This window comes from Polypterus senegalus, chromosome 7 (assembly GCF_016835505.1).
Source record: "Polypterus senegalus isolate Bchr_013 chromosome 7, ASM1683550v1, whole genome shotgun sequence".
Lineage (NCBI taxonomy): Eukaryota > Metazoa > Chordata > Cladistia > Polypteriformes > Polypteridae > Polypterus > Polypterus senegalus.
In genome coordinates, this window is record NC_053160.1 from 35,128,399 (window position 1) to 35,146,343 (window position 17,945).

General features: G+C 39.0%; 1 long non-coding RNA gene across 1 annotated transcript; it reads left to right on the plus strand.

Moving 5' to 3' along the window:
• Nucleotides 1-205: 205 nt before the first annotated feature.
• LOC120532462 lies at nt 206-17,495 on the plus strand. Its single transcript, XR_005634300.1, has 4 exons — nt 206-329; nt 4,720-4,828; nt 8,314-8,351; nt 17,122-17,495. It is a non-coding gene; the product is annotated as an uncharacterized LOC120532462 (long non-coding RNA).
• The last annotated feature ends 450 nt before the right edge of the window (nt 17,496-17,945 follow it).

A 17,945-nucleotide genomic window follows, 5' to 3' on the forward strand; every position in this document is an offset into this window, starting at 1 on the left:
TTATTTTAAAGCCACCCACATTCCTAAAAAACAAGTCTTGCCATATAATTACAGTACAAATCTAGTGTACGTCATTTAATCTTTCAGTGAAGCAAATCACTTCTGCCTCTGTCTCTACACCAATTTAAAGTTGAGAACAATTTTGACCTTTAAGGATATCCGTACTTGTGGCCGCCAGCCAATGGTAACATGTTGATGACGCCACTCTTTTTCTTGCTGCTATGCGAAGGAGGTGCTCCCTGGAATTTTCTATCAGTGAGTGGTGGCATACTGTTGCAAGTTGTATACTCGGATAGTTTTCTGGCTGTTACATTTGTTAGCAATGACTCGTAAGTAGTTTATTTATTTTGACCTGCTCATATTAAAAAACGGATAATATTTTAATATAACCATTTAGTAGTTAGTGGTGCAATGTCGTATTTTGCAGTTGCCGAAGCTTGACTCGCTTATCATTTACAGGTGCCGGTCATAAAATTAGAATATCATGACACAGTTGATTTATTTCAGTAATTCCATTAAAAAAAGTGAAACTTGTATATTAGATTCATTCATTACACACAGACTGATGTATTTCAAATGTTTATTTCTTTTAATTTTGATGATTATAACTGACAACTAATGAAAGTCCCAAATTCAGTATCTCGGAAAATTAGAATATTGTGAAAAGGTTCAATATTGAAGACACCTGGTGCCACACTTTAATCAGCTAACTGAACAGTTAATCAATTATGAGATCTGTGAAAATGTGCAAAAATCCACATATAAATATCCAATTTAAATGGTGTCTGAGCATGAAAGTATTGTTTTTTTAACACACCCAAGTCTAATTTATTATATTTTCAGCACCACCTAAATGGGCAGATTCAACCAACTTTAAATAAAAAATATTCAGAAAAAAAATCCAAAAAGTTTCATACAGCAAAACTTGAATTTGCTGTGCGCCGAACACTATGCTGAATTCACACAAATAAAATGATGTACAGTATAGACATACCATGTGGGATGCTGGTTTAGAGGGCAACAAAGATAGTTGGGTGCACGAGCCATGTGCTCTTGCCCCTCCAGGCTCCGTAATAATCCTATGAATGTTTCAGCCTCCATAAAACTTGTTACAGTTTTTACTTCATGTATAGTCAAGTTTGATCATCATCTTGGTGCTTTGCCAGAGGCTGCAAGCAATAATGGCAGAGACAGTCTGAGGATCTCGCTAACCATCCTGTCTGTCGAGATTGGGAGGTGTGTACAAAGTCCAGGTGTTTAGGACTGATTTATACTTGATATGCCTACACTGCGTATAAGGGCTACATGGTGTAAATAACGACATTAGACGATGTACATGGAAAATTTCAAACTCTGAGGTAATGAGAATGTGGCACTGTGTATCCAATATGGTGAACTTCAATGAGAAGCTGGTTACATGGATGCCAGAAGGCTGAACAAAGGGCTGAAAATAACATAACAGGTCATCAAAACATAAGAAAGCCATGTAAAAACATTTGAAATGCATCTACTTATCATGTAGGTCAGGCCACTTGCAAGAATATTATACTTGCCTTTCCTTAACCACTTTTGGTTAATAGGTCTGACAATCCACCTTCTCTTCTTTTCCCTCTTAAACTCAGTAATAGCAGACACAACTCTTCTTCTATTAGCAGAGTCTTGCATCCTCTGCTGTGATATTGTTATATATCAAACACTAGTAAAACACTGTCACTTACTGAGTAGGAAAATATCAATGTGCCAATTGAATGAGCCACAATAAGTATAAATGTGTTGTGGTCATTCACTGTGCCAAAGCTTTGTGTTGGCCACAGACTTCAGTAAGTATAAACCAGGCTTTAATCAATGTGAGTGCAAAGGCTAAAGGTCAGTTTATACTTGAAGCATCCATATTGCCACTAAGGGTGCGCATGATGTAAATTGCCACTAAGGGTGTGCATGATGTAAATTTCGTCAAAGTCCTGGGGTACAGACCCTTTCATTGGTGACCGTGTGCTTCTGGAATTTTGTAAGCACACGGTCCTGTTTGCATTGACAATGTAAAATGCACTCATTGGAGGAACAGTTGTGTAAAGTGTCACAAACCGCACATACAGTGCATCCGAAAAGTATTCACAGCACATCACTTTTTCCACATTGTGTTATGTTACAGCCTTATTCCAAAATGGATTAAATTCATTTTTTTCCTCAGAATTCTACACACAACACCCCATAATGACAACGTGAAAAAGTTTACTTGAGGTTTTTGCAAATTTATTAAAAATAAAAAAACTGAGAAATCACATGCACATAAGTATTCACAGCCTTTGCTCAATACTTTATCAGTGAACCTTTGGCAGCAATTACAGCCTCAAGTCTTTTTGAATATTATGCCACAAGCTTGGCACACCTATCTTTGGCCAGTTTCGCCCATTCCTATTTGCAGAACCTCTCAAGCTCCATCAGGTTGGATGGGAAACGTCGTTGCACAGCCATTTTAAGATATCTCCAGAGATGATCAATCGGATTCAAGTCTGGGCCACTCAAGGACATTCACAGAGTTGTCCTGAAGCCACTCCTTTGATATCTTGGCTGTGTGCTTAGGGTCATTGTCCTGCTGAAAGATGAACCGTCGCCCCAGTCTGAGGTCAAGAGCGCTCTGGAGCAGGTTTTCATCCAGAATGTTTCTGTACATTGCTGCAGTCATCTTTCCCATTATCCTGACTAGTCTCCCAGTTCCTGCCGCTGAAAAACATCCCCACAGCATGATGCTGCCACCACCATGCTTCACTGTAGGGATGGTATTGGCCCAATGATGAGCGGTGCCTGGTTTCCGCCAAACGTAACGCCTGGCATTCGCACCAAAGAGTTCAATCTTTGTCTCATCAGACCAGAGAATTTTGTTTCTCATGGTCTGAGAGTCCTTCAGGTGCCTTTTGGCAAACTCCAGACGGGCTGCCACGTGCCTTTTACTAAGGAGTGGCTTCCGTCTGGCCACTCTACCATACAGGCCTGATTGGTGGATTGCTGCAGAGAAGGTTGTCCTTCTGGAAGGTTCTCCTCTCTCCACAGACGACCTCTGGAGCTCTGACAGAGTGACCATCGGGTTCTTGGTCACCTCCATGACTAAGGCCCTTCTCCCCCAATCGCTCAGTTTAGATGGCCGGCCAGCTCTAGGAAGAGTCTTGGTGGTTTTGAACTTCTTCGACTTACGGACGATGGAGGCCACTGTGCTCATTGGGACCTTCAAATCAGCAGAAATTTTTCTGTAACCTTCCCCAGATTTGTGCCTCGAGACAATCCTGTCACGGAGGTCTACAGACAATTCCTTTCACTTCATGCTTGGTTTGTGCTCTGACATGGACTGTCAACTGTGGGACCCTATATAGACAGGGGTGTGCCTTTCCAAATCATGTCCAATCAACTGAATTTACCACAGGTGGACTCCAATTAAGCTGCAGAAACATCTCAAGGATGATCAGGGGAAACAGGATGCACCTGAGCTCAATTCTGAGCTTCATGGCAAAGGCTGTGAATACTTATGTACATGTGCTTTCTCAGTTTTTTTTATTTTTAAGAAATTTGCAAAAGTCTCAAGTAAACTTTTTTCACGTTGCCATTAAGGGTGTTGTGTGTAGAATTCTGAGCAAAAAAATGAATTTAATCCATTTTGGAATAAGGCTGTAACATAACAAAATGTGGAAAAAGTGATGTGCTGTGAATACTTTCCGGATGCACTGTACACAATTCAACACTAAAAAGCACACAGCGATAGCCAAATGTTCACAGATTCATGGTGAAAAATTACTCCGACCCTGGGTAAAGTTAAGAGTTTGTACCGACAGAAATGGGAATATCTACAAGATTACTGTATTAAAAAAGTTTGTTGGAGTACTCTGATACAGGACTTGCAAGGTCTTTAGCTATGCCAAGTGAACCCAATTAGACAGAAATGTTTACATAGTAGCAGCATTAACAAGATATTGTATATTGAATTTAAATGTTTAATAATATTATTTGTTTTCCTACTACTTCCTAATTTGAAATTACAATCTTGAATCATTTTGCTCTGCCACGTAAGAGCTTATTGAAAGTGTTTTGTATTTGCAACAGTGCACAGGTGTGATTGTACATGTCAGGCAGACCCCTAACTAAATATTTCTGATTTGGACTCGTAAGGATCCATCTACTATATACTGCAGACTTGCTTAATGTACATTTTAATGTAAGAGTATTTAGACCCAGACATTTTGCTAGAGAAATGTTTTGACATAGGTCCTTTGACAAATACCTGTCTACTCTATATCCTGTCTATATGTGATATAGAGAAAAAAATACAAGGTATACTTTCCAACTGATAATGCTTTTATTTACTTGTAATTGAAAGACCATGCTGTGCAATGATGAAATCACATAATGTGCAGTGATAGCCAGTGAATAATTTATTACTTGGCATGACTAGTGACCAGTGAATGAGTGAGAAGGTAGGTCTTCCATATAAAATCTCCATCTTGTCTGCAATGTCCTAAATAATTGGGTACAAATGGCAAAAATGCCCCTAAATTGAAAATTTTGCCGATTAAAATACAAGTGTAGGAGCAAAAATGCCCCACATTTATGTGTAATATTAATGATAATTTAATAATTTGTGTATTTTTTAGAAATTCTGTTACAACTGGCAGATTGTAGACTGTTAGAGCATGTTTAATCTGCAGTTTTTTGTGTTGGGCAAATTACCAGGTGGAAACCAGCGTGAACTGGCACGACAGAAGAATATTAAGAAAAATCAAGAAAACCTTAAAGGCAAAAGGAAAGATGATAATTTATCTCCAGCACAAAGAAAGCAACGGTAAGTTGTAAAGCATGGTAAATGACAGTGATGTAGTTTAATATGTTTTCCATAAGAGCATAACGAAACAAGATGTTTTGTTAAATGTAATTCTTAATGAGATTACTCAGTGTCAGCGTTATTTAAAAATGGAAATTAAAGATGGTAGATAATTTTTCTGTTGTGGAGGGTGAATCCGATAACTTGTGAAAGTTTGATGTATAGTCATGGCCAAAACTTTTGGGAATCACAAGAATTGGTTTTCAGAAAGTTTGCTGCTTCAGTGTTTTTAGATCTTTTTCTCAGATGTTTCTATGGTACACTGAAGTACTGTATAATTACAAGAATTTCATAAGTTTCAAAGGCTTTTATTGACAATTACATTAAGTTTATGGAAAGAGTCAATACTTCTTTTTGAAGACCTCTGCAATTCTCCCTGGCATGCTGTCAATCAACTTCTGGGCCAAATCATGACTGATGGCAGCCCATTCTTGCATAATCCATGCTTGGAGTTTGTCAATGAACAATGCCTTTCTCGTTTAGAGCATGATGGAGCACAGTACCATAAGGCAAAAGTGATAACTAAGTGGCTCGGGGAGCAAAACATCAAAATTTTGGATCCATGGCAAGGAAACTCCCCAGCCCTTAACCCCATTGTGAACTTGTGGTCAATCCTCAAGAGACGGTTGGGCAAACCAAAACTCACAAATTCTGACAAACTCCAAGCATTAATTATGCAAGAATGGGCTGCCATCAGTCAGGATTTGGCCAAGAGGTTGATTGACAGCATGCCAGGGCGAATTGCAGAGGTCTTGAAAAAGACGGGCCAACACTGCAAATATTGACTCTTTGCATAAACTTAATGTAATTGTCAATAAAAGCCTTTGAAACCTATGAAATTCTTGTAATTATACTTCAGCATACCATAGAAAAACATCTGTCAAAAAGATCTAAAAACAATGAAGCAGCAAACTTTGTGAAAACCAATACTTGTGTCATTCTCAAAACTTTTGGCCACGACTGTACTTGCTCTGTTATGAAAGGAACAATTGTAGTCATCGCATCTCAGATGAAACGCATAACACAACAAATATGCAAAGGTTGCAGTATCTGTGCACTTAACTTTTTCAGAACATTACATAAAAATTTATTTATTTTTTTTTTTAACATTCTCTGCAGTGAAGAGTCAATATTTCTTAAACATTACACATTATTGCTCAGTGACATATTATTCCTGCTAAGTGATGGACATTACTAGAAATTTGTAAGCAAGTTTGACCAGGGACAATGCCAGGCTAATCAGAGGAAGCACTAACATATGTTGACAAATCTATATCATTATAGAAAGGCTGGAGCGATTTTCAGGAAAATTGGTACACATGTTCCTCATTGGTCGACTAAAAATACTTTAGGGTGAAATCAGCCGTAACCCACCCCCTTCTGGGTAGGGTGGGGGGTTGATCTTGCGGTCTTGTATGCATGTTATTATCCAGTTGACACTTGGAATGACCACCAGAGGGCGAACTGGAGGTGACTGCCAGCATTCTTTATGTTTGAGCGCCACTGCACCCCTGTTGCTTTTGAAATTAAATAGAGTTCTACGTGTGGAGGTGTGTGTTTGTCTGTCCGGCCCAGAAGTGAGACATAGAGTCGGGGTGAGGACTCCAGCTCTGAGGATACGCAAGCGAGGCCAGTACACCGACAAAAGGAAACCGCCTAAGAAAGACAGTCGCTTAGCTGCTAATGCACAAACGATGCGAGCAGTTCGGCAACATGAATCCTTCTAGCAGAGAGATGCCCAGAGTAGTTCTGACGAGTTAAATACTTTCTAGGATCCCATGCTGCTTACACAGTTAGTATATACCAGGTGACTGCCGGCATTCTTTATTTTTGAGCAGCACTGCGTCCCTGTTGCTTTTCAAATTAGAGTTGGCCGGTTCCGAGCGTCAACTGGATAACATACATACAACACCGCAAGACAAGCACATTAGTGAGTTTTTATCCATCCATCTATTATCCAACCCGCTATACCCTGACTATAGTGTCACGGGGTTCTGCTACAGCCAGTCCCAGCCAACACAGGGTGCAAGGCAGGAAACAAACCCCGGGCAGGACGCCAGCCCAAAGCAGAAAACCCACGCAGACACGGGGAGAACATGCAAACTCCACTCAGGGATGACCCGAGAAGAGAACCCAGGTTTATTGTTTGTTAATTTATTTTTATTTTTAAAGTTGTGTTTTTTTTAATTGTTTTTGCTCAAACAATTAAAAAAAAAAAAAACAACTTTATTTTCCTCCCGGGCAACGCTGGGTATTTCAGCTAGTGTGTAATATATCTTAAGAAAAAATGTATGCTGCAATTGACTGGCATACTGTCCAGGGTCTTTGGGGTACAAATCATGCCATGTACGTTAAGGTGTCATTTTTCAACATGTATTTTTTACATTTTTCTATAAACATTTTCAGATTTTTCATGTAGAGAAAAGCCAAGCAAAATGACACCTTTTATTGGCTAACTAAAAAGATTACAATATGCAAGCTTTCGATGCAACTCAGGCCCCTTCTTCAGGCAAGATGTTGCCTCGAAAGCTTGCATATTGTAATCTTTTTAGTTAGCCAATAAAAGGTGTCATTTTGCTTGGCTTTTCTCTACATTCATAATGGCTAACACGGTACAACAACCTAGTACTACAGATTTTTCATGTAATTCCAATATTTAGCAAATGTTGCAGACGATCCATTATATTGTTTGCTAGTAACAGAATTTAATTAATAAAATTTTACAAATACTTGTGCTACCACCCTCTGCTTTTTGGAAAAGATAGCTCAAGCAAAAATTACTGCGGGAACTAATTGTGGATTCAAGCAGTCTATTTGAGATTTTTACTTGAACTGACAAGCTACTAGTTAATTCTTAATTTTTGTTTCAGAGTAAGTGAATTTTTAATTGAAATATTGATTGAATGAAGATCACTTGTACTGCTGCAACTTTTCAAACTTTGAAAAATATTTAAATTATATTTGCAAGGATCTGTTCATGTAAAAAAAAATGTTGTAACTGGCCTGAAATATAGGGATTTCTAGCTTTCTAATGATATGCCTTTTGTTTCGAATGGCAATTAATCCTGAAAGTAGTATAACTGTATGTAATTTAGCACAAGTAATAACCTTCTTCTTTGGCTACATTTTTTAACAGACATATAAAAGTATTTAATGCTTAATGAATAAATATACTGGTGTCTAAGAATGGGAAAAGGCAGGTTAAATCTAGAGTTTATACACCCCCACCAAAAATAAACTGTATCAAACTGGCCTGCATTTATAGAACTTACCTAGTCAGAGCTTATTAACATTGTTGATCTACTTCTGTAGCATTATCTACAGTATGTTTTTTCATTTTTATTAATGTCTTTATCTTTCACATTTTGATGTTACTAAAATTCACTGCAATATTCCTTTATTTCGATTAAAATGTTACTCTTTTGTATTGGACTTTGTCTCCTCAGGTGAGGAGTGAACAGTAAGCTGATTAAAGACTGAAAAGGTATTTAAAGTAATATGAACTTTTTTTTATACCTTATATATGTGTAATCCTGTAATATAAGCATTTGTATACATATATGCAAATTGTTTTAAACATTTATTCTAATAGTATTCTTAGCATGTCTCTATTCTTCAAATTGATAAAATTGTACTACAGTAGAAATACAGTGAGCTGGCAAGATTTAGTAAAACCGTGCTATTTAATCACAAGGAGCAAATGCCTAAATATACACTCACCTAAAGGATTATTAGGAACACCATACTAATACGGTGTTTGACCCCCTTTCGCCTTCAGAACTGCCTTAATTCTACGTGGCATTGATTCAACAACGTGCTGAAAGCATTCTTTAGAAATGTTGGCCCATATTGATAGGATAGCATCTTGCAGTTGATGGAGATTTGTGGGATGCACATCCAGGGCACGACGCTCCCGTTCCACCACATCCCAAAGATGCTCTATTGGGTTGAGATCTGGTGACTGTGGGGGCCATTTTAGTACAGTGAACTCATTGTCATGTTCAAGATGATTCGAGTTTTATGACATGGTGCATTATCGTGCTGGAAGTAGCCATCAGAGCATGGGTACATGGTGGTCATGAAGGGATGGACATGGTCAGAAACAATGCTCAGGTAGCCCGTGGCATTTAAACGATGCCCAATTGGCACTAAGGGGCCTAAAGTGAGCCAAGAAAACATCCCCCACACCATTACACCACCACCACCAGCCTGCACAGTGGTAACAAGGCATAATGGATCCATGTTCTCATTCTGTTTACACCAAATTCTGACTCTACCATTTGAATGTCTCAACAGAAATCGAGACTCATCAGACCAGGCAACATTTTTCCAGTCTTCAGCTGTCCAATTTTGGTGAGCTCGTGCAAATTGTAGCCTCTTTTTCCTATTTGGGTGGGGTCTTCTGCTGTTGTAGCCCATCCGTCTCAAGGTTGTGCGTGTTGTGGCTTCACAAATGCTTTGCTGCATACCTCGGTTGTAACGAGTGGTTATTTCAGTCAAAGTTGCTCTTCTATCAGCTTGAATCAGTCAGTCCATTCTCCTCTGACCTCTAGCATCAACAAGGCATTTTCGCCCACAGGACTGATGCATACTGGATGTTTTTCCCTTTTCACACCATTCTTTGTAAACCCTAGAAATGGTTGTGCGTGAAAATCCCAGTAACTGAGCAGATTGTGAAATACTCAGACTGGCCTGTCTGGCACCAACAACCATGCCACGCTCAAAATTGCTTAAATCACCTTTCTTTCCCATTCTGACATTCAGTTTGGAGTTGAAGAGATTGTCTTGGCCAGGACCACACCCCTAAATGCATTGAAGCAACTGCCATGTGATTGGTTGATTAGATAATTGCATTAATGAGAAATTGAACAGGTGTTCCTAATAATCCTTTAGGTGAGTGTAAATATGAATGCTACCTGTAAACAGCCTGAGAAACATGCCTTTGTTTGTGCAAATCATAAGTAAATTCTGGATATAGAAAATGCACTTTATATGGATGTTAACTGAAATTGAAATGGCCTGGATATACATTGTAAATTTATACCTTGAATAAGTTGCCTTATCTCCTATAAGCCCAGTGTTCTTCCTAGCTCCACCCGGCTAATTTAGGTGAGCACCCAACTGTCCTCTCGTATAACATTGCGCGAGATGACAGCTGCAAATCTACAGGTACAGGCAGATCTAATGATCTGCAGAGGTGGCAAATGACGAGCGAGCGGGTAAATATTTTAGAAGCAAGAGCACAATTGTAAGTGGTGAGGGGAGAGGCAGGGTGGAATGTTGCTGATCACTGGATGCTGAACAAGCTAATAGCGGGGACGAGGTGGAGTGGAGTTCACAAGCAATGAGTACAGAGGAACCTCGGTTCACGAAACGTCTCGGTACACGTACAACTCGGTTTATGACCAAAAAGTTCGCCAAACTTTTGCCTTGGTTCACGACCACACACTCGGTATACAAACAATTCAGTTTCCTTTTCGGTTTGTACATGTTCAGTCTCTCCCTGTGCATTTCCTGTGCAGCGAACGAGAGAGCGTGACGCGCAGACACACAGGCAGCGTGAGAGAGAGCGCGACACACACACAGGCAGCGCGAGAGAAAGCACGAAACACACAAACACACACACAGAGGCAGCGCGAGAAAGAGACAGATGCACACACACAGGCAACGCGAGACACAGCGTGACACACACACACACAGAGGTGACGCGAGAGAGAGCTGGACGCATTAAGGTAGGAAGGCAGTTAAAGAATGCACTGGGCTTGATTTTGTTTTCACTTCTGTTTCCAGCGATCGGTTCGTAGCGTGCATTGTTGCAATGTTATTTTTCTTGGTGGTGTATTAAATTACGGATTTTTTCAAATGTTCATTTTTTTCCCTGTGCTTAAAACTCATTAAAAAAAGTGCTTTTAGCCAGCGGTTGGTAGCGCTATAGCGCAAACTATTGCAGTGTTAGTTTTCTCTGATGTTCAAGGTTTTCTCAGTGTTATTCAATGTTTTTACATTTAGTTTACTATTACGCTGTGCATTCTATGGTTTAATTAACTATATTTGTGCTTAAAAACTTAAAAAAAAAAATAAAATATGTATTTACATACAGTTTGTATGGTGTGGAATGGATTAATTGTATTTACATACAATCCTATGGGGGAAATTACTTTGGTTCACGACCAAATCGGTTTACGACCAGAGTTTTGGAACGAATTATGGTCGTGAACCGAGGTTCCACTGTATAGGGAGGTGGGAGGGCGAGAGGGGGCTGTATATGCTAATAGCAGGGGCGGAGATGCTTAATACAGTAGCAAAGAGGATGTGGGGGTGGGCGGGCGAGAGGAGGACTACTGCGATATGTTAATAAAAGTTGTTACAAACTTATAACGCCTTCAATTAGCATTCAGGATTACAGCGTATGCAGAGTCAGTGTAAATAATAAAATAAAAACGGACTAGTGGAACCAGCCTGTCAGATATCAGAAAAAAGGTGCCAGGAAGTGATGTCTCTGTTCTCGGTGTCAGTGCGGTAGTCTGTGTAGTGCTACTAAGCGTACAGCTGCTCTCTTCTTATTCAGTACATAGCAAACCTATATATATATATATATATATATATACTGTATATATACACACAGAGAGAGAGAGAGTGGAAAGCATACCCACAGACAGACCGACACCAGAATGTCCAAAACACACTTCTTTTTATTTAAATCTTTCTGCACCACAATGCCTTCTCTCACCAACTCTTCTTCCTTTCTTCTTCTTTCTCTTCTTCTTCTTTCTCTCCTTCTCTCACCAACTCTCTTCCTTTCTTCTTCTTTCTCTCTTGACCTCCTGTCCCCTCCTCACAAGCTTCGTCTCCTTCCTCCCAACTCTGGCTCGTCTACTGGAAGGAGGCGGCCCCTTTTATTATGACCCGGATGAGCCCCAGGTGCTCCCCCTGATGTCACCTCCTGGTGTGGCGGAAGTGTAAGGAAAGCACCTGGAAGCACTCTGGCTCTTCTTGGAATTACTTCCGGCAGCACTTCCTGATGTGGCGGAAGTGCTGCCATCCAGGATTCCCTAACTGTCCGGGCGCCCCCTGGCGGTGGCCACGTCCTCTCACGAGCATCCCAGCTCCGTCCTTGTGGCCCCCAAATAAACCCGGGCGGCTGCCCTCTTGTGGTCGAGGAGAAGTATTGCCCAACTCGGGGACTGTCCAGGCGTCCCGGCCGGGCAGTGTTCCCGCTCATCTGTGACAATATATATATAGTTGTTTAAGCATTAGGTGTGTTCTGTGTGCAAAAATCCTTGTAGCACTCACTGTGGTTCCTGTTAAAGTGATCCCATCTGCCATTCTTATATTTGTTCATATTTGGACCTGCGTCCATATTGCAAAAAGTGTGCAGAAACCCTTGCAGCACACAGTGTCCTGAGAAAATGTTTTGTCACTGAATTGCTGATGTTTTGTTAAAGTGACCCATCTGCCATTCCTTTTTTTTTGTTGCTCATATCTTGCCCTGCCGTAGTGCAAGTGTGAATTGAATATCCAACAGGCTCCCACTTTCCCACTCAAAAGTCTTATTCATAGGTACTTTTAATTTTTTACAAACGTTTTACCAACATGAGTAAAAAAAGTGTTCAGAAAACAACACTGCTCAGTTATTTCAGAAAAGAGACGCCACAAACTAATGAAGGTGCAGCGTCAACTCCTGATGAGACAATTTTAGACAAAAACATTGCAGAGGCTGGTCCATCAGGGTCCATCTCTTCAGCACACACACTGCCAATTGATAAATCTAAGCACTGCTTATCCGGCATAAACAAATAATGGTTTAAAGATTTTGATTAGCTAATGGTCAAAGAAAATGGTATGTGGTGCTCATTGTGCATGAAATATTCAAACAAACACCCTCCAAGGAGGGAGTCGCCTTGGGTAAATGTGCCATGCACAAGAATTCGAAAAGAAAGCTTGCTGGACCATGAAAAGTAAAATGCACATTGAGTCTTCTGCTAACCTTCTAGGAAAGCGTGTACTAGGGCACACTGGAATCTGTCAAATTGAAAGATCTGTATCTGTGTTAAATAACTTGGATGCCTTTGTTGGGGCTTTAAGATCCATGCATTGGTTGGCAAAAAATGAGTTGCCACATTACGTTGTTTGAAAATCTGTTGGAACACTGTAAAGAAATGGGTTGTTCCTTTTTACAACATTTCACTGTTGGTAAAAATGCACATTACACCTCTGAAAAAATAATGCAAGAGCTGCTGGATGTCTTAGCATCAGAAATAAAGTCTAACATACTGAAAAATATACACGCTGAAAGTTTTTTCAGTATATCTGGGTGATGAAACCACCGACATCTCGGTTGTAAAACAATTTTATTATTTACATTAAATATGTTTGCCAGGTCACTAAAGAGGTCAAAATTAGTATTGTATCAACCTGCAATATAATTGATGGGGAAGCGGAGACTATAACCAACACAGAGTGAGACTATGGACACTCTAGGCTTGAAAACTGCTAATTTGGTTGGACTAAGGTCAGATGGAGTGGCTGTTATGATTGGGAAACAGGTGTGGAAAAAATGCTTAAAGATAAAACATTTGGACTCTTGGTCAACTGCCACTGTGTAAAGCACTGATTGGCCCTTGTAAGTGCCCAAGCAGCAGCTGCTGTACCTTATCTAACAAATAATATTTATTATTTAAATCTTAAGGCAACTGTTCCATTTCTTCCAAAATTCTTCAGTTAGAATGGCTGGTTTAATGGAAATCCAAAATATTCTGAACATTCCCCAGATTAAGCTGAAAATGGCCAGTGACACTAGATGTCTGTCTCATGACTCTGCAGTACAGTCACTACGACAGTGTACGATGAGTGTCATAGCTGCGCTGGAAAGAGAGGCCACCGAACGAAATGACATCAAAGCTGAAGGATTAAGCAGTATTAAAACGTACAATTTTGTTTCCCCTCTGACGATGCTTTCAGACGTATTACCTTTGTTGTCCAACTTATCGAAGCTTGGCAAAGGCAAGATGTCAATCCTATCGAAATTGAGCCAATTTTGCTCGCGACAAAATTGTCCATCATGGAGTTGAAAGACACTCCTAGGAGGTATTTTCAAAACCTTCATCATTGTCAGGCAGAAGAATATTCAGATCTCCGCATTGTTTATACACAGAGTGATTTAATGTCATTCAAAACTGCAATATATGATAAATACCTAGAGACAGTTGTCAAGCACCTAGATGCAAGATTCCCTGACATGCCAATTATTTCCAGCTTTTCAAATGTTTTCAATGCAGAAACTCACGATTCAAGGGAGTCTGCTGAAATTACCCCAAAAATAGTAGCCCTCCAATTTTAAAATATGAAAGTAGCAGACAAGAATGGACAGTTGTGTCAAAAATGATCAGAAGTCAACCATACAAAGACCTCCGTCCAAAACAGATTTTACTAAAAATGGCAACGACATCAGAGCTGAAAGAGTCATTTCTAAATTTAGCCAAACTAGCTCATATTAGGCTAGTGATCCCAATGACCACAGCTGAATGTGATAGGGGGTTTTCTGCCCTGAAAAGGATCAAGACATGTTTGAGAAATCGCATGAATCAAAGCACACTAAATAATCTCATGCTGATCTCTTTGTAGGGCCCAGATTCTGGGTACTTTGATTATGGGAAAGCTGCAGACAACTGGGCCTCATAGGAAGAAAAGAAGAAGAAATATTTAACTGAAGACACCTCCTGCATATGCAAGTTGGCTTTGAAGAATAATTTTTATTTTTCTTCATTAGATTTACCATACTTCTTTTTTTTTTTTTTTTTTTTCTTCATTGGTTTCACTTTTCTTCCCGGCAGCAACAATACTTGTGCTGCTTGGTTTATGTCATAGCAATTGTTATTTATAATTTTTGTTAGGGTCGCAGGATCCTGAATTGGATACTTCTTAAATTTAACAAAAATATTCTGGCACAAGTGTCAAACCTTAAAGGAAGTATTATTGAGCATTAGAAAATAAGTAATAATTAACTAATAAAAATAGTACACATTTAAATTTTTCCCACCACCAAATTTACCCGTCCTGCCCCACCTGGCTACTTTTTCATGCCACCTGGCTGAAAAAACTTCTGGGGAGAACACTGAAGCCTATATACACGTCTTGCAGTTTAGTATGTTTAGTATTCTCTTGGTATACACATGTGACTGTTTGCCCTGCTATGGTTTTGCATTTCATTCAGCTAGCTTCTGCTCTCCCTGTACATTGTTGCAGCATTCACTTCCTTTCTCTGGGGTGAATTCAATCAAAATATACAGTAGATGGCATAAAGAGGTATTAACAGTATGTAAATTTGATAATTTTGCTTGCTGCCATGTTCACCTAAAATTTTAAACTATTAGGTTTTTGAAATTACTTTCTGGAAATACTTGACCTTGAAAAAGTATTCTACTGTAGTTTTTTTTGTGTTTTTTTTTTTCCTGAAGGTTCACTATTTTTCTTTCTCCACAAAACATAGACGAGACACAATTTTTAAGTTCTAGGTTGCTGTTGGAGCAGCAAGGTTTGGTAGGAGCAGATATTAGAAGATGCAGCAGTTTGATGCATGATACACTCGTACACACACTCAGACCTGCTCATACTGCACAATTTATGGAGGGCAATTAACTAACTGTTTACATGTTTAAGATATGGATTGGAAAATTAGAGTTCCCTGCAAATATAAACCTTACACAGATGCAGTAGGGGCATGCAAAGCCCATATAAACAGCTGAGTTTCAAAGCTAGCCTCCTGAAACTATAAGGCAGGAAGGCCGACTACAATGGAGTTTTGTTAAATCTTAATTCATTTGTCAAAAATAAATAGAAATTAGTTTCAGTGCAAGTGTTTTTTTTTTTTGTTTTTTTTTTTAAATAAGAGGTGAAAAACCAGGAATATTGCTCCCTATGGATCTAGCAAAACCTTGCACCCAATTTGGACCTGAAAAGTTAGGTGTGTTTGGAAAGTAATGTCTCTTTTGAAAATTTGGCATTACAGTACTGATAAGTTTGGGTGTTGCTTTTTGCCAATGTCCTGTTCGGAAGTGTGTGTTCAGGAGTCAGGCATGTATAGGTGTGACTGGAGAAAATGATTACAGATTAAGAAAAATGTGGGCTCCAAAATTGTCACTGAGGTCTGGCTAATCCAGTTATGCATGCTAAAAAAGTTTGTCCCTGTACAAATGCATATGAAATGTTGTAGATGAAATATAAGGGAAGAAAAGAAGAGTTTATATATAAAAATCAATACCTTCCTTTGACACCAATATTTTGTGAAAGAGCCAAATGTAAAAATTCTATATGTTCATATTTAATTGTGTGAAGAAAAACAAAGTGCAGGTAAAGACCAGGCAGACTTATTTTAAATCATTCATACTGTTCCTTGCAAAGAATTTCTCTTTCTGGTTTTAGGTAATGCAAGACATCAGTTTCCTATTGAATAGTGCTGGGTGGGTTCAGATTCTTTAGAATGAGCCCAATAAATTCACATTTACTTTATTCTTACATTGTCTTACTCGTCTTACTTGTCTGCTGACGCACCTTGTCTGCTGAGAGGATGGTTGACTAAGTGATGCTTGCTTTCTGTTTTGCTTTTAAACAGTCGTGGCCAGAGGGGGAGGAGCTGTATTTTGTTTTGTTTTGTGCAATGCTCTGAATAACCTAAATCCATTTTTTCACTACTAGTCTTTCTATCATCTGCTTCAGTACAAACCCAACTAGGAGACTGACAGATACCGAACTTACTGATTCCAGAACTATAGTACCTGGTGCATCATGGTCTGTGTCTGTTTTCTTATGCGCAGCAGTCTGCATTGACTGCTTTGACTTCTGTGGCTTTTCTTCTTTCTCTTTAGAAGCTCAATTCACTTACCTAGAGTGTTTAAACATACTGCAGGAAATCTTAGAAGAAACAAACATAATTGAATCGCTGCTTTTATAGGAAATGCCGCCTCTGTTGTATAACTATGACAATGAACATGATCAGAATCCATTTCATCCAGGATTAAGAATTTTTTTACCCTTCTGTTGGACTTTTTTGAGGCAATGAGCAAACCAGCTTTGGTTAAAATGCATTTTTGGGTCATTGTAAACTAATCTTTTTTTTCCACAGATGTAAAAAAAGTAAAAGTAAGTCTAGGGTTTACAGTAGAGAAATATGACACTTCGGTAAATTACACATTTTCCTGTATATTGTAATGAATAAAATTATGCATTGATTTGGTTTAATCCATTTCTTGTTTCAGAGATGCTGAAATAATGCAATTGAAGCAAAAAGCAGCAAATGAGAAAAAGAATACATCCACTGGAAACAAGCTGTGATCACCAACAAGGAATGCCACGTCAAATGCCTAATGGTTTTTCAGAGTTATGTATATATAGTAGAAATCAAGAAAATTCAGCTGAAGTTTTGACAAGTGTGTCACTTTATGTTGGCAATTGAGAATATTTATGTTTTCTGTTATACAGCTGTCGTCACAGTTTCTGCAACATAGTACAGAAAAGAAATTGACTACATGCAAATGCCAGATCTTAAATCTCCAAATAGAATTGTTTTTTTATTATTATTATTACAGTCCCTGACAAAAGTCTTGTTGCTTGTGTACAAATTGACCTGAAGTGCTGCTAAAATATATTTCTAATCAAGATTTTTTTTTACAAGAAATGGGTCATTTTAATCCCATCAGCTTTTGTAATAATGTTTCAGTGCAAAACGAAACTGTCAAAAAGTATTCTAATATTCACAGCTTGGTAAAGCCCATTGAGTCAATTTTTGGCAAGACATAAGTGTTGTCGCCTTGTCATATGAGCTTCACCTGTGACTAATAATGGATCAATTAGGTCTCCGGTGTGTATAAAAAGAACCCCAGTACACTAGACCTTCACATCAACTGCAACTAGACCTCTGCAAACATGCCTAAGATTCACCCTGAGACTAAAGTGTTGATTATCAAGAGGCTGAAGACCAAATCCACTGCTGATGTGGCAAACACCTTCAATGTGTCTCAGCGTCAAGTTCAGAGGATAAAAAAAAGATTTGAAGAGACCGGAGACGTTTTTGACAAGCCCA